Raw genomic sequence first — 22,843 nt, 5'->3', positions numbered from 1 at the left:
TATTTACTACTGTATTGTTGGAGATTAGATTGTTTTGAGGTTAAAGCCAAAATATTGCAGGATTGATGAGACCAAATTGTGGCAGGGGTAACGACCAACATGTAATAGAAGTTGATATGACTGTGAACGGTCTGAATCTTCCAGCTACTTGGAAGATTACACACCTGATGAATGTAACTAAAAACAATAGATTTCAATAATAAATAATTCCCATTCTGCAATGATAATAATATTTTTTTTCTTTTTTTTTTTCAACAGATATTTCAAGATCTCGGCACGGAAATACTGGATGCAGCGTTCGAAGGTTACAATGCCTGTCTCTTTGCTTACGGACAGACAGGATCGGGGAAATCCTACACAATGATGGGGGGAAAACCGGTAAGGTTTATGTTTTCATCCTACCTGAATTTGTTTTGTTTTTTTTGCATACTTTTATCAAAATAAATTGCTACCTGTTTCACCATAATGTTTTGTGACCTTTAACTATTCAATGAGAAAAAAGGTACCATTCTACCTTCATTATTCATTACCTGCAAATTGATGGAATAAATTTTTCATCTTATTTACACAAAATGATAAAAAAAATTTTTTTTTTACTATTTAGTAAAAGTTGCTAACAGTACGTCCTGATAGAGTTGCTCATTTCCACGCATACTTCCAATAGTAAAATGAAAACTCATCAAACTGAATGTGTTCTACTCTCATATGTCATTGCAAACATTATGGTGTGGTGCAATACGTTGAAGCTGATGCATGAGTGGTTCGCTGATGAAAGGCTGATATTGAGGTGTTAGTTTTGAAAGCATATTGAAACATCGTGAGCATAAAGGTGACACCATGTTGTTTTGACATCGATATAAAGAAGCACTGAATTGGAATAAGACGATTGCTGTAACCCGTGCTAATTATACCACAGCTGAATTAGTTTTTGTTATAGAGCAACCGTATGCAATTCAATGTGGCAATATATATATGAATACTAAATTAAGGCACAAAAGCAGACTAGGGTAATTGTAGTCTCTATGGGATACCATCGGAACTGATATAAGTCAAGAACGTGCTGAAAGAAATGTAAACGAGTACGGGTGACCTTCAGGCACTGAGTTTTCACTTTTGACTTGTTATTATGCTGACGATTTTTTAAATCATTCAATAAATATCAAGGGATGTTTAATTGTGATTAAAAAAATATTTATAAATCTTCTAGAATTCCCAGTTCTTATTACAGGCTATAAATCATGGGCCTTGAAATCAATAGTTTTGTGTATTTTGATCTAGCGTCTGCAATGTTACATGTACGTGTGTCAAGTAAGGATGTCAGTTGTGGTTTTTTATGAATTTGGAATCAGCTAGATCATGTCATGTAGTTACTTATATTTTAAATTTTCCAACAATTAATAATTTATTATTAGATATTTTAGATACTGAAGACTAGCAGTCAAATTTCATTCCTATATTATATACATATTGTCATGAGCAGTTAAATTTTGACTTCAATCCACAGTTTATATAAGATTTTATAAAATTAGAATATTGTGTTTCATATCCTGACATTAATATGCATAATGTGACTCACTCATTGGCTACTGTTTGTTTCACACTTGAACTTTAGAGGGAGCTCGGTTTAATCCCCAGGATATGCGAAGGACTCTGCAGCCGAGTAGACGACTTTTTAGAAGAGGGTATCACTTTCAAAACCGAAGTCAGGTAGGTCAAACAAGGTCATACCATGTCAGGTTTAAAGCTGTAACACTGTTGTGTGTCCCACCTCGTCCTACTTCTTGTGAATCTGGTTATTATTAGCCAACTGATCATGTTTCAAGTGTGATTCAAGGCTGGCCCACTCAAGAAATAAAGAAAATCCTCATTACTTGGCTTTGTTATGAACAGGTTCTTTTTAAAAAGGGTCTTTTGCGGAATGTTAATATGACAGGGGAGAAAGTGGTGCTCATTGAACTCCTTGTCGAGCTCAAATACCGTGTATTATGAAATTGAATGCAAAGTAACATACCAAAACCAAGCATTATAAAGATCCATCCATGGATAGGAACGACAACGAAGAAAAGCAATATGCTTGGTTGCTGATGTTTATTGCTTGCTGTAGAAATGTAAACTTGACTATTATGTTCCCCTTAGGTTGCCAAAAAAAAAGACATTTCTATAATTAGGTTTGTTGGAATTATTGAAATCTACACTTAACTTGTTTACATTCTATTCCTGTATTTTTGTAGCTTTTTAGAAATTTACAATGAAAGAGTACGTGATCTGTTGCATGCCCGCCGAAAACACACATATACACTTAAAGTACGAGAGCACCCAAAAGAAGGACCGTATGTGCAAGGTATGTTAACTCAATCTAGTGCAATTTACTACTTGCCATCCTGGGGTAGGGAACACCAAATCTATATGCTGAAATCCTGAAAAAAACATTGCAATAGTTTTTTTTATATTGGTGGGGGTGTGAGGGAGCAGGGGTGTTGGCTGGGTTTTCATCAAAACAGGAATGCTAGACATATATTATGTATGTGTGAATCAAAATATTACCAGTACACTGTGTGCCTTTAGGCTGATCACTCACAGTTGCTTATCATTATGGATTATGCTTGTAGTTTGAAACCAATTAGTCTTGATAATTGGAAAAATTATTGATCTGTTAAAAATACCCCAACTGATTAAGTTGGTCTGGGCAACATCAATTGAAGTCTTCAGGAGTGACACATACTGATCGTGGGATTTCTTAGTCCTTAACCTTTACTTTCCCTTGTAGACTCTCTGTCATATGATCAACATGTGATGTGAGATCTGACCTCCTATTGGTCAATCAAACAGCTGTATTAGAAGAGGGGTACACGTAACATTGCAGTATACCTGTGACAGGTTTATCTGTGTCACATAATGTTAAAACTGAGAATGTCATTGTCAAACTGAATGAGTAAGATCTAGTGTTATCAGCACCTACTTCAAATCCATTGAAAATATTTACCCTTTAGGGGGGGATCTAAGTTTTGTCTGGCAACCACTACAGGTACTTATCTTGTTTTCTATTCTTGTTTTTTAATTTTTTTCCAGACCTTTCCTGGCACAACGTGCCTGACCTGGCTGCTGTTCAAAATCTCATAGACAAGGGCAATGCTAATAGAACGACTGCAGCGACACAAATGCACGACGCAAGCAGCAGATCACATGCTATATTTACTCTAAACTTTACTCAGGTAAGCTGCTGTTTACCCGTCAGGGATAATCCTCTATAATGCCAAGATGCAATTGTGAATAGCCTTGTGTATTTTTACAAACTTACTTGTGGGAGCTTATAGACAATTGGTTGGATTTCTCAAGGGGATGTGTCCCAGTTTCCTGAAGTACCGTTTCAATTTAAATGGGTCACCGCATACACCAAATAAATATCTTTCACCCCTCCATTAATTTTGTCAATCTTTCAGCAGTATTCTGTTATCTTTGGTGAGTGTATCATCAGTCGTCAGTATCAGTTGTCAACAACCTATTATATGTAGTAAGGGGTATTCTTTGATGATCAAGCGTGCTGACTCACTTATCTTGAGTGACATGTGCGCTTTTAAAACACCTATGGCTCAGTCTAGATAAATTTCATGGTGGAGAGATAAAATTTGTTGTTTATTGTTTTATTGCGTTGTCTGTTTTCGTTGTTTGCTATGATGCCATTATTACAATTCAGTGATTATTGTTTATGATTAGTGGTCGTTTGTGATTTATGCTACGAACACAATATTGGGATCATGCCATTCATCAATCTGCTGTCTAAGTTCAAATTGTTGTTCAATGCAACCCCAAACAGAAAGTGATTTACAGTGGTATGACTATCTTTAATTTGGAGATCACTGGCTCCATCTCTCAACGACAGATTTTTTTTGAAGTTCTCAACCACATAAGTGAAAAACACTCTTTGGGTTCCTAGCAACACAAAGATCAACAAATCAAGACCCCCACATCAATCTATTGTGGTAAAGAGAAACTGCTGTCGGCGCTGAATGATAGCTGGCTATTGCGTTAATGCTGAATTCAAGTGTGAAAGTCAATTTGTCTGGGCTATAGTGCGAACTAATGCCTAGTTTTGTTGTGGAACGTGATCACCGGCCTGTAGCCATGATCTAGAAAAGTGGACATTGTGGCGCTATTGTTATATTACAAATGCAGTTCGAGCTGTACTTTGGGGATAAGTTGATAAAAGAAATCTACCAATTCATTGTTTACCCATCGAATGAATCTGCCTCTCAGGCTTGTTGGCTTGGCGATGACCTTTGATGACCCATTGAGGACAGTACATGTTCAAATCACTATGATGGGGAAGATATTTTTGGATGTGATAATTTAAAACTGTTATTGCATAATTATATCATAACCTTTTAGACGAGAGAGTGCATGCTGTGCCTGTCATTCATCTTTTGAGATGACGAAATATTAGCAGCCCATTTACTGAAATGTTACACAGTACTGCATACTTCATTTGCAGATTTGTAAACTGATCCATTTCTAGTGCCTGTATTATTCCTATCAGTTTTATTTCAGTGAAGTAATCTCAGTGAAGTCTTTAATGATTCCATTGCTCAGGATTTTTGTATTTTGAGGGTTGTTTTTTTATAAACATTTGATAGGATCAGAACATTGTATTTGAGACATCATATTTAGAATTGTTAAATAGAGGTTCAGTTTTGATGATTTCGATATTGGATGCATCTGTTTAGCTGTACAAGCCAGGGGAGTCATCACTTAAGCACGTGGCATATGGCCATAGCGTGTTGTTGTTTACAAACAAGCATTTACCCATTTTTAGCATGTGTTGTTATTGTCACTTACAACTGAATACCTGAGCATGTGCAGGTGACTACCCCCCCACTTTAACCAGACCAGAAAATCTATAATATAAAATTGAGTAATAATTGAAACATCTTTAATTTCTTCTATTGTTGTTGTTTCAGGCAAAACTAGAAGACAATCTGCCCAGTGAAATAGTCAGTAAAATTAATTTAGTTGACTTGGCTGGCAGGTAAGTTTACAATAATTTTCATTGTGGCGCTTTCAGACCTTTGAATATGACGTACGTTAATTTGTAATTATATAATCCCCATAAAAGAGCATTGTTTTTCCCAGGGATATGACTGCTGAAAAAAAAAAAAATTTATGCACCAGGCTCATAGTATTTTAAATATTTTTGTTTGAATATATTAAAAGGTGAATTCACCATTGTTCATTCACATCGTCTTGCCAACACATCTTTCTTAAAAGAGGAACTATCAATTTCCGGGATTGAACCAGGGAATTATGGGATACAATGTTTTATGTTGGTTAAACGGATAATCTGTTTCTTGTTTTCCATTGTAATTTGAATTCAGTAAGTTAACTGGATGTGAGATTAGGTTTAACTGCAGGTTCCTCTATTATCAACCTGTGTTTATTATGTGTATTATCCGGAGAGAAAACTGGGAGAAATTGTGGTTGGTTGAACTTTAACCTCTTGCAATCATCTTACGTGAATGTCAGCATATTTATATGCTGATATGAAATGTCTTCTGTGTCATTGATTTGTTAATAATGTTGGTTCGTTGCTGAATTACACCATAACTAGTGTGCATTTGAATAAGTTCAAATTTTGCTATAGGTAGTATATGGGACCCACATCACATGCATGTAGTCATGATGATCACTGCTCTTTTAACATCTGGTATTTATACGAAAATTTTTAAAATATATTATGTTTGTTTGACAGTGAAAAAGCCGACCCGCGGTACAGCAAAGGAAGACTTATGGAAGGCGCCAGTATAAATAAATCTCTTGTGACGTTAGGAAATGTAATTTCTGCACTCGGTAAGTCAGAAGGTGTTCATGTCAATATTTCAACGTTCTACCTTGACCAGTGTCTCCCACTTCATATTGTTTACTAAAAAATACTTTATTTTAGCTGGAATTAAGTGTCGTTGAAAATACTTTTCGGGTGTTTTGTTTGGGATTTATTTTCACTGGTTTTTGATGAGTTGAATGTAAAATATAAGTAAAAGGGTATATGCGCTGGAATTTTATTCACTGAATTATCCCTCAGCGAAAATAGCTAAAGTAAATTCCAAGCGAAAATATTTTACAGTATAGCTTTTTCTTTTCCTGAAATGTTGAAATTTTCTGTATTTTTGCTTTCTGTAATTTTTCATTTAAAACGCATCAATTTGACGTACAATGTATAGCATTGTAACAGGGTGTGGACAACTCTTTTGATGAAAGAGTTCATATTGATCTCCTGCATGTAGTGAACATAATTCATGTTGAAGGCACTGTCTAGATGTCTGTACCCATGGCTACTGACCAACAAGAGTTCATGCGTGGGTTGCTTAGGGTGTGCCGTCTTTGATGTCTTTCGTGTGTTCATTTTCATCGTATATCTTCTGTTGCAGGTCAAATATACTATACGTAAATGAAATGAATAAGGTCACTTTTATTATTTTTCTGGAGTAACATACTTCAAATCGTTAATGAGTTGTGACCTCAGTATTAAAATGATAATTTATTGAAATCTGTTCTGCTCGCTGAAATGAAAATGGATCGCTTCTTCAGAGTACTACGTGTGAATTGTTTTGTGTTACGTTCATTCACCGTATGCTGCATCGTAATCTAACCATTAATCTGTCATGATTTCTCCTTTCTAATCCATGTGTGATTTAATCCTCAGTGCAATAATCCAATAATCTTGTCCCCCCTGATCTATTAGAGTAACATTGTCTCTTTCTCTCTCTTTCATCCTTTAATATTCCCCCCACTTTGGGTTTATTTATACTTCCCATCATGCAACATTGCAGGAGAGAGTGACTGGTTAGGTAAGGAGTGTCTGATTCTCGCTACGATTACGCTGCCACCACAAATACGCAATGTAGTACGCCAGTCTATATAAGTTGACTGAATTGCCAAGGGTAGTAGGTAGCAAGCAGCTCAATGTACAATCAGCAAAAGCAAATAAAGTTTTAGGATTTCAGAAATCCCAGATTGCCGTTTCATTAAGCTGTAATTCCTTCTCTTGTTAATGCACTTTTTCCACTCTTAATGCATGCTGCCATTACCAACTCAATTTAGTAGTCTGTTTTATTCACATTTCATTTTTTCATGCTTCCAACGTATAATATTTATTTGGACACTGCAGTTCCTTTCGGTTTTAGTGCATGTTTATAATGTTGTATTGCCACATTGCCTGTTGACGTTGTTATATACCATTAATATAGGCTACCCATGGAGACTCTCAGCAGACAATGTGTTAATATTATTAGCTGTTTTTTTTTATATTGGCTGCACTGTCACTATTGTAGATGCACATGTTTTGTCATTTTGTGATACACTGAATTCCTTTGTGTTATTGTTTTTATAGTGATTACAAATGTATTGATCTGAAAGGGGATGTGAATTTCAATTTCAAAAATATTTTTCTTTTTTTCATGTACATGTATGTTACTGTGTTTGGTTGTCATACTTGTTTAGGGTCATTTCCAGGGGCTCATAACTTCCGTAATGAGAATGTATCCAAATGCATGCTCTATATAGAAATGAGGGTCATTATGCAAAACAGCTAATCAATATTAATAAATTAATTCTTCTAAAAATTGGACACTACACAATACAGTTGTGTATAATTTGTATATTTATAATATATTTATTATTATAGATATTTGCATGATTCTTCTATATCTTTACCCCAGACGTTTTACTTTTTCACATTTTTTAGACAATTTAATTGAACAAAAATACAATAATTACTTGTTTCTATTATATATATATATATATATTTTTTTTTTGCTGTAGCTGAAACTTCCCTTTCTGCCTCAGTGAGTGTGGAGAGCTTTTCCAGCTTTGGTAATAGTGACGAGGACGCAAGTCCGAGAAATACAGGCAGACGAAAAAATACGTACATTCCTTACCGTAACTCAGTATTAACTTGGTTACTTAAAGATAGTCTTGGTGGCAATGCTAAGACTATTATGATAGCAAGTAAGTAATGAAATCATTAGTTGTTGGTGTTCTTTGAGTCCAGTTCAATAGATTCATTCGGATTTGTAAGTGACATATTTGGTGAATATGTTTGCAATAAAAAATGTTGTAATTTGTTGGTTGGTTATTTTGGGGACTGAATGATATATAATAATAGATTAATGCCGATGAACAACAGAGTTCAATAATGAGAAAATACAGACACCTAGCTGATAAGATTTTTTACTTTGACTGCTGACTAATTTGTTATTATCAGAGATCCCTATGTTATCATTCAAAAACAAATTTGGTTGGCACCAAACGTTTTGCCAAACGCTTACTGACACATCCTGCAAACATTGATTTTGTCAAGTATAATCTATGATTGTCCCAAAACACTTATAAATACTAAAAAAATAAAAGTATCTGAGAGTACAACCTTAAAATGGGTAATGCCACATTGTAAAATAGATATCAGTTTATATCTGGTTGTTGAACCTGATGTCAATTATCAATTATTCTGATTTTCTGTAATGACAGAATACTACTTACAGTATTTAGTTTATTAGTAGCGCATGTGCTTATGTAAATAATAGTAAACACATTTTAAAAGTTGACTGTACTATAAATATAATTTTTGGTTATTGTGCCCTTCTATTAAGAATGCACTTCTAATAGAGCAAATGGGATATAGGTAAATTGCTTGTTCAAAAAAAAAGTGGATAATACAATATTGTTGACGATAAAGTGTATTTGAAAAAGTACAAAGCTATTGTTTGACCCGCCCTTTTCAGTGTTGCAGACCCATATGGGTGTGATGGTTTATAGGTCAATACTCCCTATTGTAAAAATAAAGGGTAGGGTATTTCACTCAATCAGACAAAAACCCCTGACACTGTCTTTTAATATTTTTTTTTGTCGCCATTTTTTTTCCTTGCAAGTATTTAGTCAAATTTATGTGATTTATCAATTTATGTTTATTGAGTAGAAGGAGGGTTAGACCTATAAAATAGTTATAATAAAGTGTACAGCTGCTGGGATCAAAGGGATCAGTCACAGAATTCCAGAGATCAGCCCCAGGATTCCAACATCTTTAAACTTTATGGTATTTATTTGCAAAGTTTACGTAATTAATGAGAGTTGAAATAGTCCAATGAGAGTCGAAATAATCCAATCCAATATGGTGGAGGTATAAGAACCTGTTGCTAGTGCAAGGATATTTGAAGGACTGATAACGCTGTTATCACACCAATGATCTTTAATATTGTTTACATTATTTGCTTATATTTGCATACGTCAAAACCTATCATTTATATTTCCCCCATATTTTATGCATGTGGCTCGTTATCTATCTGTTGATGTCATTTTTTGATTCAGAATAAAAGTGAAATTTTATGTCATCGTAAATTCCCACTGACATGGTTGTATACAAATATTGACAATTTAGGCCATGGCTCAGATCAAAGGTCAAATAGATTAGCACAAACTGCTTGTAGATAGTTTACAAAGCCACCACTCTCGATGGCGCAGACAACTATGTCGTCCTCTGACGAATCTTCTGACATCTCCTCCGACTTCCCAGAAAATGAAGGTACGGAAACAAAAATTGCTCTCTTTATATACCCGTGAACTCCATTGTTGAGAGTTTAGTGATGGGTGTTTGGTCTAATGTTTCGTGTAACACAGGTGTGTGAGACAACACAATGGTTCCCTATCCACTGAACACCTGATCGTAACTACGTAGTTCACATGCATGTTAGTTCATGATAGTTTTGAATTTCTCTCAGATACTGTTCACCCACGGTATGTTTTTTTTAATAACTGACACCATGACTTGCTCGCATTCATGGCAAATACATTACAGAGGTATTTGCCTGCTCTTTATATCCATTCTGTTTTTGTTAATTAAATAAAACATCTTCATTTTAGAAATTCCTCAGCTCAATGGTAGTTCAAGTATTTCAAGCCAGAACATTTAATAATTTTCTGCCAATTGGGAGAGGTATTTTCACGAAACGTCACTTGTTGCTAAGTTATATGAAAAGTACCTCGACAAACATTAACAAGTGAAAGGTACCTCGACGAACATTAACAAGTGAAGTGGTTTCACGCTAAGATTTAATTAGGGAATCTAAACGTTAATTCAATGTCATATGTGTATGTTTGTCTATATGTACTTCTGAAGTGACTTATGACCTTTTGATTTGTTTGTTTGTTACAGCCATTTCTCCAGCCAGTCAATGTTACAGTGAAACACTTAGCACCTTAAGATATGCCCAGAGAGCTAAACATATTGTTAATAAACCAGTTATAAATGAGGTAAGATCAGACAGAATCAATTTTTGTAACCATCCCTATCAGCTGACATTGTTTCATATTGTTACTTTTTTTACTTGAGTTGGCTGCCTTACTAGTGGGTTATTTTATATTTTGTTATCCGCAGGCACTAAAGAATTTATGATTGTTATATTACATAAAATACACAGTAATTTCTTGCTTAAAATATTGTCACTAAATTAATGTACTCTGCAGTCAATTTGCAAATGTGGATTCCCAGTGTCTGCCTTTTATGTGAGAGATTCTTGGTTTGACTCCTGTAGTCTGCTAGTGACTCATTCAGCAGTGCAAAGTATAGTACATACTGCTCACTTGCAAGGCTCTCATCAATCCTAGTTGTGAGAGATTAGCATCCTGTTGATAGTGTTATTCCTTAGTTTCCTTGTTGCATAGCAATAGAATCATCTCAAAGCCTGTAAATTGATCTTGAAATAAATTATTAAATATCTAATCAATGATTTTTCCTATGCCTAGACTCTCTTTGCCATTCCATTGCAATATTTGTTTTCTTGTTTTGCAGGATGGGAATGTTACACTGATCAGGGAACTAAGAGCTGAAATAGATAAGCTTAAAGCAATGCTAGAGCAGGCAAATATGGTAAGATTAAAAAATTGCTCTACTGTCCGCGAGTTCTAACTTTTAATCTAGTTTTAGTTGAGTCTCTGGATGTATTTTAAATTCAGAAACAATTTGTATTTTGATTTTGTGTTTCGATATACACACATACAATCAGTTGTTTGTAAGTTATTTATTTCCTCTTGTCTGGTGACTATATACCACTATATAAAATGTTGACCTGTATCCTTTACATATATACTTGCATGCAGCGTGGGTCTCAGATGTCGCTTCTCAGCGATGCCTCAATTTTTGAAACGCTACATAAAAATGAAGAGCAAGTAGAGCTTCTGACCTCAGCATGGGTGGACAAATGGAGAGAAACCGCTGCCATTATGCAGGTAAATATAAAACTCCTAAATAATTTTTCACTTTGCTTTCTTTTCAACTGAATTTTAGTGTTGAAATGGTGATGCTGACATGTGCATCAGAAAATAAAAAAAAGGGAGAGATACCAACTGATTAATATTTATTTATATAGTTTTTAGTGAAAGTTCTATATTTCTAATTCAAATTTTGAAAATATTATCAACAGGTACTGTAAATTTCTTTATAGTGGTGTTCTCACTGGACAAAATAAGCCGTTGTCACAACGTCATTTATTTGAGAACGTTGTTAAAATGTGTGTGTGAACAGAATACGCCGTTGTGGCGTCAGCGTTTTTGACACCGTCGTAAAAGGGGTGAACCAGATCTTAAATGCGGTTGTCAGACCGGCTCTTGCACAATGCAATGTACCGTGTGAGCCAAACTCCCTTCATCTGTATGGAGAGAATCGAATATTCAAAGAATGATGGACGGAACGTCTAGGGATGCTGGGTCTATTGTTGTGTTATTCATACATACGAATTGTATCAACATGTACCGATCATTTCTCGGTCTTGTTTGACCCAACAAGTTGGGGATTTCTTGTTCTTCGAAATCTCGATAAATCGTTCGTCGTTGTCTTCTTCTCGTGCGTAAAAACACACGGAAAAACAGGAACAAAGCAAATGCATTTAGCAGAGGGGAGGCCATTTTGTCGACTGACCTTTCCATTTGTTTATTGACCTTTCCGTGATATGATTGGTTGAGAGTGCAAAATACCAGCGTTTTCACTAAGTGAGAATGCGAGCAGACAATTCAGATTATCTAATATTTGCACACACAAAAAACAGTGTTAACATCGGCGTTTTTTAGACGTGTGAGAACGTAGCTCATATTTCTAAGACTGTACTTTATTATCATAATCTTTTGTGTCATTAATAAAACAATACACGCCACCTACTATAATTTTTATGTTTCTTCATTGTAGTCCCGAGCCCCAACTTTTCCATCAGATCCTTGATATCTCGAAATCATGCTAGAATCAGTAGTGAAATATGGGAAAGGAAGGGAGGTTTCTTGTTAATTTAATTCTATTTGATGACTGATTAAATTTGATTGTTTTCACTTGCGCAGGAGTGCAATGTTGGATTTCGAAGAAACAACATCGGTGTCATCGTTGAATCACAGCTACCCCACCTCATTGGAATGGACGATGATTTATTAAGTACAGGAATTATTATATATCATCTCAAGGTACCACCATTTCTTTTAGTTTGTTCTCAACAACATTTATATTCTCTACTGGTGTAGAGTTTATCTTATTTATGAAATTATGAAAAAAGTAAAAATGACGTAATGATGGAACATTGTTTAGCATGTGAAACAGTTAAAATGTAAAATATCAAGTTTTAAAAATTTGCTGTGGTATTTCATAATTTGTTGTGAATCCCAAAGAAGATTTTTTTGACTTAACAAAACGGGCATAATTGATTTGTAAGTTAGGTACCGGTACATGTTGGCAATGACACATTGAATTTTAACTGTGCTGGTGGATAGGCTGGAAGCTAAAAAAGTAATTTCTTTGCTTTTTACAGGAAGGCGAAACCAGGATAGGTAGAGAAGACGCAAGGACGACACAGGATATAGGTATGTAAAACAATTATCAGTTTTTGCTATGTATTCATGTATTCATGTATGTATTCAATAACTGACTGAGATCAAATAAGCATGTGTCAAAATACAATGATTGTTGTCATAGCAACCATTATTTGAGTAAGAATATAATCATACATTAAAAAAGAAGAGCAAGGTGACCAATTTGTGATGTCTTCATTTGCATAAAACTAAAATGAAATATGTTTGGCCCATTGGCTTAACAATGAATGTCAGTTAGTGTCAAGCATATACACATGTTTTAGTTTGGTAAAAGTAGGTCAAAGTTTAAGATTGTGATAACTATATACAGTTGTTGCCATAGTCACAGCTGTGTTACCCAGCAATACTCGGCCCACACATGACTTTTTGCAAGGGTTACAATTTTGAAAATATTTTTGTTGGTGTATTGCCCAAAGGTCATTGAACTCTTGTGGTTTTGGTGTAAAATTCTGTTTTTCCTAACCTGCTTGATTGTTGAACTTGATCAGTTCCCTCTTTCCATCAACAATTCAAAAAATAGTTTATTTATTTATTTATTGCTTGCCTTTTGTAACAGGGGCTCATTATGTAAATTAGGAGCTGCACCAAATAAATAATACATTTCACTCACTGATAGACAAAATAGAAAAAAAGTCTGCAGTTTCCTTCAGAAGATTGGGACACAAAATAGTCAAATTTTTTGAGTAAAAACTGAAAATGAACTCAAATTTTGTCTGTTGGCTCCAATATTACAGTTCATTTCAAGAAATAATGGAAAATATAAGAAAAAAAGTACAGAAAAATGTGGGTGAGAAGTCTGGTGGTGAAAAGTTTAAGGTTTGAGTGCATGTGTTCAACCAGGTTTGGTTGATGCCAGAATTGCAATAATATCAATAGATAGAAAGATAAAAAACATGGAATATAATTTCTGATTTTAAATCTTGTAATTTTAATACACATAAAATAAAAAGTTATGAGAGGCAACTGTGACATACAATATCTGGAAGTGTTACCTGGCACAACAAATATTTAAAAATATATATATTCTGTCTCCTGTATCACTATGCATTGTCAAGGTACACCTGATTAAATCCTGTTTTTTAATGACTATATTTTTGATTTATTTCAGTTTTGAGAGGTCCTGCCCTAGATGATGAGCACTGCATTATTGTTAATGATAACGGTGTTGTTACATTATTTCCACGTGCCAATTCACTATGCGCTGTAAATGGAAATGACGTCAATTCACCAACAAAACTCGCACAAGGTAAGACATGCATCATTTACATTTACTAGTCCCCCCCCCCCGAGGCGAACAGGCTGAATTCTGGAGAAAGCTTTTGCTGGTGGTGTTGCCTCAACTGTTTTTTATGGTCCACTAAAAATTCAATCGTTACCAATAGTGAGAGAGACACTTGCTGGAGTATGCATGTGATTTATTCGTGTAGCTCAAGACAATATTTCTATGAAATAATACTTAGTGTTTTGGCAAATGTGGTTTATTTGTGTTCATCCTAAAGTATATGTATACATACAATTTTACTGTGCAGTGATATATCACGTATGGTGGTTTGGTTCAGGCTTCTCAATTTCGTGGAATGTTGTCATAATCTACAATGAATAACACATGTGTAATATTTTCTGAGTGAGTTTATTTACTTCCAGCCCATTTTTAATTAGTGTTTTCAAAGTGTCAATAAAATGTCATGATCATCATCATTGTACAATTCATGACTTTAACGACCATTTGTGCAGATTTCGCAAGTGATGGAACTACATTTGGTTCTGACGACGGTCCCAGTTGTTTGACTGTTGATCTGATTGTTTGTAGTAATTCTGACTTTCCCAATAACTCTCTTGTTTTGATGATAGAAATATGGTATTTGTCCCCCATGTTGATATCTATGCCCTGGCTGGCCTCGGTATGGCGTTTGATAATTGGGTCTCTAATTATAAAATAGTGAAACACAAGACGTGCTCGAACTCAAAGACATCAGATTTTTACTCTAAAACCCAGACCACATTATTTACCTCTCTTCCAAGCATCAAACCATACTGTTTTAAGGTCAACAAAGGTCATTTCAGAGACCAGTATATCTTAACAGCTGGATATTTTAAAGTGTTATACCCAGAGGGTAAATGTGTTGTGTTCATTCCACTCTAACCTTTTTATGGGTACTAAACTGATAGCCCACAGCCACTGTGTTTATCCCTAGTTACACAGCCGATTGGTATATGTACATATAACTGGGATGTACTGTCTAACCATGTGTGTACTGAGCAATACCATGATTTTTGCATTTACAATTTATTGCCACTTTATATAAACATAAATAAAATTATTACAGAAATATAATATACCGTAATGCTGATATGACTGGGAAGTAAGAAAAAACTATGTTGCTTAATTGCTACAATGCTATCAAACAGTATAGTTCCAAATCATTTCATTCGTCAATTTTTGATCATTTAACCATCACACATTATTTGGTTTAATTGCATCGGAACACAATTACCCGGTACTTTTATTGATATTGATGTCCCAACTTTGGTTTGAATTGAAAGATTGTATTTTTTTTAAAGTTAGTTTTTTTTTTATTTTCTGACACTGTCTATTTTAATCCAAAGTTGTAAAAAGTTTCCTTTCATTAAATTTGAAACAAAAATACAAACTACTTGCAATTTATTAAAAGTAGGGTCGCTAAAGTTTTTTTGTTTTGTTCAGATGAAAATCTAATCTGATCTTTTCTGATTTTTTTCTCATATTCAACTGATCAATCAAAGACTTGGAATTTCACCAGGAAAATGTAGTGTCTTGATTTATTTATAGATGATAAAACTCAGCGCCAATTCCATGTACTGGTAGCTGTGCTTATTGCCTATCGTATCAGTATCAGATTTCATAGACAAATAAAGCAAAACATTCATTGAAGATTATTTTGTGTTAAATATTTATGGGAACACTGAGCCTTCATGATTTATTTATCTTCTTTTATTGTATTGTCAAACCTGATATTGAGGGTTATATTGATTTATATCTTGTCATTGTGTCTTAGTGGAGCATACAGGCACTAACCCTTAGCTGAGCGCAGCGGTTAAGACAAGTAGACTTCAGTATGTTTCCGGCATTTCCACCCCCAGTTAAATTTTATCCTTGAAATTTTATGGTTTGGACAAAGGTTTACATCTTTTTATGAGCACTTCCCTACCCAACAAATTGAATTTGCTTATTAGACAATACATAATAATGGCCATTGTTATGCCCGTACAGTGTCGAGATCAGGAGATTTGATTGCTGTAAGTTCATCGTTTTATTGTAGCACCATCCCCCCAGGCAAGTTATTTGTTGTAAACTTTCAGATTAGAGAGGGTGTCAAAAAGAGAAATGTGTTTTTGTTGTTATTTAACGGGTTCAACTAAGTGTGTTTTTAGTGTCCGATGTAAGCGTTACCCCATGACCGCTTGAGAGAGTGACACTGACAGTGCAGGCATGCAGACAATAGTTACTTTATCAAAACTATGTACGTTTGTGTTATTGATTTCTCTGATAACACTTTTATACCAAGTGACTTGATTGTGAGTTGGGCACATTCACTTCATCTGTGGGTCGGTTTACTCTTGGAGGGGAATATTCAGACTTTGTCTAACTAAAACGTGGTGTGAATTCTGGCTCTTCCACATTAATAATAGGATATATGAAGAACATCAAGGTGTGAGAAAGGTACTTATCCTATTGTCGGTTTAATTTGACGATAGGAGGTACGTCAAAAAGACCACAAAAACCTGAACTTTAATAGTATGATGGCAACAATAATGGGCATTCATTTTCACTTGAAAGCATGTTATAAAGCTCATAGTGTTGGATTTTTTTTTATTTTTGGTTTAAAGAAAGCTTCTTTTTTTTGTTGAGTGAGAAGATAAAGTGGGAATTGATTAGAGTTATGTTTACTGCAGTGTTATTGTAGTTTTAACATGAATTCTTTGACGGTGATGTCATGGGTCATTTTTTAAGATCCTTTCCTTTGGAAGTTCAAGGGCATTTTGATTTTTTAAAATGGATTTTAATTAGTAATTGTTGGGGTGTAATCACTTGCAATGTGGGTGGTGTTTTTTTTGGTTTGTTTGAACTGTGTTAGATTGTTGCCGCCCTCTACAGTTCATATTGCTTGTATGCAGACACGTGGTAAAGTACTGTAAAATCTGTATTAGAAGCCGCGGCTTCTATTAAAATGGTAGAATGCAACAGAGGGGATGCGGCTTCTATTAGAGCATCTACACATATGAGAAATGATGAATTTTTGGTTCTCAATTATTCAAATAGAATGGATGCGACTTCTATTAGGGATGCGGCTTCTAATACAGATTTTACGGTACTAGTATTTAGTATGAGAAATAGCGCCATCACATGGCGACTATTTTACATTAGTTTATGTACTTGGTCATTGCCACATTTTCAGATGCAGTTCTTTTTGTTTTGAAAATATATCAAAAGATAACTTTAAACTCTTAAACATTATGACAAGGTGAAATCTTATGTGAGTTCTGTTCATGAATTATGTACTAGTAACTTGCTCAAACAACTTTCGACACATGAGGGCGCTGTTACTCAGTACTGCTTTAATCAATAGGCAAGGTGAAGACTGTCTCAAAATTCGCAAATGTTTAGTTTTGTAGACTTATTTTTTCTGCTGTGGTTTATCTTCTTTTGCCATTTCAACTTAAAACATAAAATATATTGTTTTCACGAACGGTTGTTCTCACTCTTGTATATTGATGTCTTTATATCTAATTGACTCCCGTGTGCGAAGCACAAAAGGGAGTCTTTGCAGTTACCCTGTCTGTATGTCTGTATGTCTGTATGTCTGTATGTATGTATGTATGTATGTCACTTTTTTTGTTCCACCGTTATCTCAAGAACCGCTAATCAAATTTTGGTGAAACTTGGTACATAGATGCTCTGGGATAATGCGCAGAGTTGATTAGGTTTTGGTAAAAATCTATGAATATTAATTACCTAATTTGCATGATAATTAGCTGATTTTTAGCTGTTCCATGACTGTTCCACTGATATATGAAGAACCACTCATTGGATTTTGATGAAACTTGGCACATGGATGCTTTGAACTAATGCGCAGATTTGATTTGTTTTGGGTAAAAATCTATGAATATTAAATACCTAATTTGCATGATAATTACCTGATTTTAAGCTGTTCCATGACTGTTCCACTGATATTTGAAGAACCACTCATTGGATTTTGATGAAACTTGGCACATGGATGCTCTGATCTAATGCACAGATTTCATTAGTTTTGGGTAAAAATCTGTTTATATTAATTATCTAATTTGCATAATGATTAATCAATTTTCTAATCATAACATTTCAATAAAACTTGGTACATAGATGTCATATGAGACTGCACAGACTTGATAGTTTTTAGGGTAATATCAGTACATATTAATTACCTAATTTGCATAATTAATTAATTTTCAGCTATTGATATATCAAGTAGTAATGAACAAATTTCAATGAAACATGGTACATAGTTACTTGAGGACTGTGCAGAGACCTAATTAGTTTTTGGAGAAATACTTGTGCATATTAATCACCTTATTAGCATAATTAGTTAATTTTCAGCCCTTCACCTGATATCTCAAGTACTAATCATCACATTTCAATGAGACTTGCGACATAGATCTTCTAGGACTATGCAAAGACCTGATTAATTTTAGGATAAATTATTGTGCATATTAACTACGGTACTAATTTGCTTAATTAGTTAATTTGTCCTAAGAACCACTCATTGAATTTTAATGAAACTTTTAAAGAGTACTCATCACATTTCAATGAACCTACATGTGTAGGACTGTACACCATATTAGTTTTGGTAAATATTTATGCTTCTTAATCACCTAATTAACATAATTAATTAATACTGATATCTCAAGTATTAATCATCACATTTGAATAAAACTTGGTACATAAATGCTCTAGGACAATAGACAGCCTGATTAATTTTGGGTTAAAATCTGTTCATATTAATTCTCTTAATTAGCACAATAATTAATAATTTTTTGGTTCTAATCACATTTCAATGAAACTTGGTACATAGATATTACATTACGCAGATCTTATTACTTTTACATTGCGCAGACCTTATTAGTTTTACACTTAAATGTGTTCATATTAGTTACCTTATTTGCATAATTAGTTTTCTGCATTTCCATCAATATCTCAAGTTCAAGTAATTTTGAATTAATGTGTCTCCAATACTCTCAGCACACGGGAGTTCTTTCTAAGCTTTCTTTGATTTTTTTTATTTCGAGAATATGTTTGGTCCAAAATGATGCTGTTGATTTATTTATCAATTCTGTAATTTAGTTTACTATTGCATTGATTTTTAGTGAATATTCTTTTTCACTTTTTGAAACATGAATTCAGAGAGTATTTTGAGTATTTTTTTTGTGTTTGTTCATTTTGTAGAGAAAAAAAAGAAAGAAAGAGACTTTATCAATTGGTAGAATGTTGCTTGTAGGTACTTGTTGTGTTTTCACTTCACTTTTGTCTTGAGTTTCATTTTTGTTATTTTGGATAACTTCAAATTTGTGGGTGTGATTATACCCTCATAACTCAAGATGTCCAACAGCAGACCCGTATAATCACTTGTATGGCTGCATAGACTGGTCAAGTATTTGTTTCATCCATGGGATCATTGGGCCATCATAAATTATATAGTACATAAACAACAATGTACATTTCGTATTTGCAGATATCTTTTATAAAAGTATGTAAGTTGATACTGAACAGGGTTGGAAAATTTCTGAGATCTTTTGCCAGCAAATGATGTGTATAATTACTAGAGGAATCAGATAACAAACATAAATCTAACAAACTTCAACAAAAATGAATAAATATTTCAAAACTGACTATATGTGTGTAAATACATGTGTTGAGTTCTGTGTTACTAGTGATAGTAGGTGATCTGTGAAAATCAGCGGTGGTCTGGTTGATTAAATTATCTACAGACTGTTAAATTGGGGTCAGTGTAAAGTTGAATCTGTGTAAACACATGCTAGAAGCTACCTACAGGTTGACTGAATACGTGACCTGATTTATATCATGGTGACACTGGTATGTGTCCATTTCAACACCTGCCCTGTTATTTATGCTTGGTTGTTGTTGCTTTGAATTTTTTGTGTTTAACCCATTTCAGTGTGTCAAATATTATTACATTTTCTTAGCCTTCATTATAATATTTTTCTATGCATGTTTCGTGCTATTGAGTGAATTGTTTGACTGAACAATGATTGTTTATTTCATTGCACCAGTTGTTTTTCTTTCTCAACTACTTGTTCAACCAAGGACGATGTTATTAGTTTTTCTAGGGGGTTAAACACTGATGTAATGCTTAGACTGACCAATAACGTTTTATTAAAGTGATGTCATTTTTCATGAATCATGATGTCATGGTCTTGTGACCAATCTGTAGCTGTGAAGGTGATGTCATTTGAAAGAGGGCCAATCAGGCCACTTGGAAGTGACATAATTGTATGTGTAATGGTGATGTCAGCCTTGTTAACCAATCAAAAGACCTGGCAGTGACATCATAGCATGAGTAATGGTGATGTCAGCCTTGTTAACCAATCAAGAGTCCTAGTAGTGACATCATAGCATGAGTAATGGTGATGTCAGCCTTGTTAACCAATCAAGAGCTCTAGTAGTGACATCATAGCATGAGTAATGGTGATGTCAGCCTTGTTAACCAATCAAGAGCTCTAGTAGTGACATCATAGCATGAGTAATGGTGATGTCAGCCTTGTTAACCAATCAAGAGATCTGGTAGTGACATCATAACATGAGTAATGGTGATGTCAGCTTTTTTGACTAATCAGAAACCCTCAAGGTGACATCATACCATTTGTAATGGTGATGTAATGTTTTGAAAAGCATTCATTCAGGCATACTGTGACCACGGTGTCACCTCAGTAATAATGCAGTGCATATGTATATCGCATGTACTATGCCTAGGTCACAGTTTGCATGCAGTGAGGGCAGCTGTATGGAATGTATACAGGGTGGTGGCATCCTATTTCACTTAATCTGGCTGCAACATGGGGGATATTAACACTGAAAGATTTGATTAGCTCTCATATTCACTTCCACCCCCTAGTGGTGAAATACATAATTAGGCCAAGCTTTTTACGATCAAATATCAACAATTAGTTAACAGTGAATAATATTTTTTTAGACATACTGGATTTTGTTTTATCTTTGTGTTTTTTTTTATACCCATGTGGATTCTTGTTTCAGGTGTATGAATTTTTTTATTGATTCATTATTCAGCAGTGTGAATATTTGGACTATACTCTACTGAATAGTAAAATGTGAAGTAAAAATATGCTGGTGGAAATATCAGAAATATTGTCACATCAATCCTAATACAGAAATATCATGGAACTATATATAATAGTTAAAGTCTCGATGGTTACTTAGATTAATTTGTGACTGTGTGCAATCTGGAATGTGGTGGCCAACATATCAAATTTTTAATTGTAATTCAAAGTCAAAAATAACATTCAGTCGTTAATTTCTAAACTAATTTTGGAAATTAACTACTGAAATTCATTTGATCTTTTGAAAAAAAAATCATCACACTGTTATTATTACATATGTTCCCAGAAAAATAGCCAGGAAGTTCATGATCTTCTTATGAGTGTATACAAGGGGTACTGACCTGTTTCATGTTTTGGCCAATGATTTGTGAATCTGGTGTTCTATTCTATTCATATAGAAAATATGTCAGATGTGTAGTTGTTACAGGGTTTTACAATTGTGTTTGTGATAAGCTAAGCTTACGATTCGTCGAGGCATGACACTCTGGTAATAACTTCAGTTTGTGCTGTACAGCTCTCGGCCGTAAAGATGACTCATTTGCATGATTTGTTGAGAAAGTAGCTAAATATTATTACATGCTTATGCGACTAATTTGCATAATTGTTTTAATGGCTTAAGATACTCTTGTTTTTGTTATTCACAATCATAACGTTCATCAATAATTATCAAGTACGAAAATGTGCCCTGCCTTGGCAATTCAAGTGATGCAATGAATGACAAAAAAAAACACATCTTTAAGGTACTATTTTTTCTCATTTGCATATTTTTGCATACAATACCAATATTCTTCAGCAAGCTTGTAACTATGACTACTTCAATACATATGTGATAATCATTGATACTAAGAAGTATGGACATTGTTGTAGAAATTTTACCATTTTTTTGGACAAAAATAACAATATTTGAATGTAAACAATTGGTCAACATTTTTTTCAAACATTATTTCTCCCAAATTAATGCATATTCTTTTATTTACTAATGAGATTTACCTTTTTTTTTTATAATATTACAAGATTACCGAATTTATCCTAAACTGAGATGAAATAATTGCAACAAACATTATGATAAATTTGTATGTTCATTGAGTCTGTAGACAATGCTGATGGTTTTTCATGCCACTATTCAGGCATTCCCAACAAACCGTCCACTTATTGTTTGCATGTGTGTTGTTGTATTGTAATCTCCTGTTCATTGCTTATTGTGTGCATTCTTTATAAAGGTTAACTGGACTCCAAGTACAGATGTTGTCAAGGGAGTATGTAGTGTTAATTGATATGGATTGACAGCAAAACTAGTAAATAACTTTTTGTATATTCAATTGAAAACAGCTGCTTATCAGCAAAGCATAACTTTGATTTGATAATTATTTGATCTGATTATTATTACTGAAAAAAATCCAATAGTTTCTGTTATGCACAGTTTATTTAGCAGCATTCACTTTAGAGGTCAATAACCAGTTTTTTGGGACAAATTAATGGAAAGTTAATGAATATTCATAAAGTGTTTAAAAAGTCCGCTGTACTGTGTTCTTTAAACCCTGTATATAATTGGGCTATTATTTTGAGCTTAACTGAGGTTGAA

Source organism: Saccoglossus kowalevskii, chromosome 2 (genome assembly GCF_978046115.1).
Source record: "Saccoglossus kowalevskii chromosome 2, keSacKowa6.1, whole genome shotgun sequence".
NCBI lineage: Eukaryota > Metazoa > Hemichordata > Enteropneusta > Harrimaniidae > Saccoglossus > Saccoglossus kowalevskii.
Note: the sequence above shows the minus strand (reverse complement) of the source record.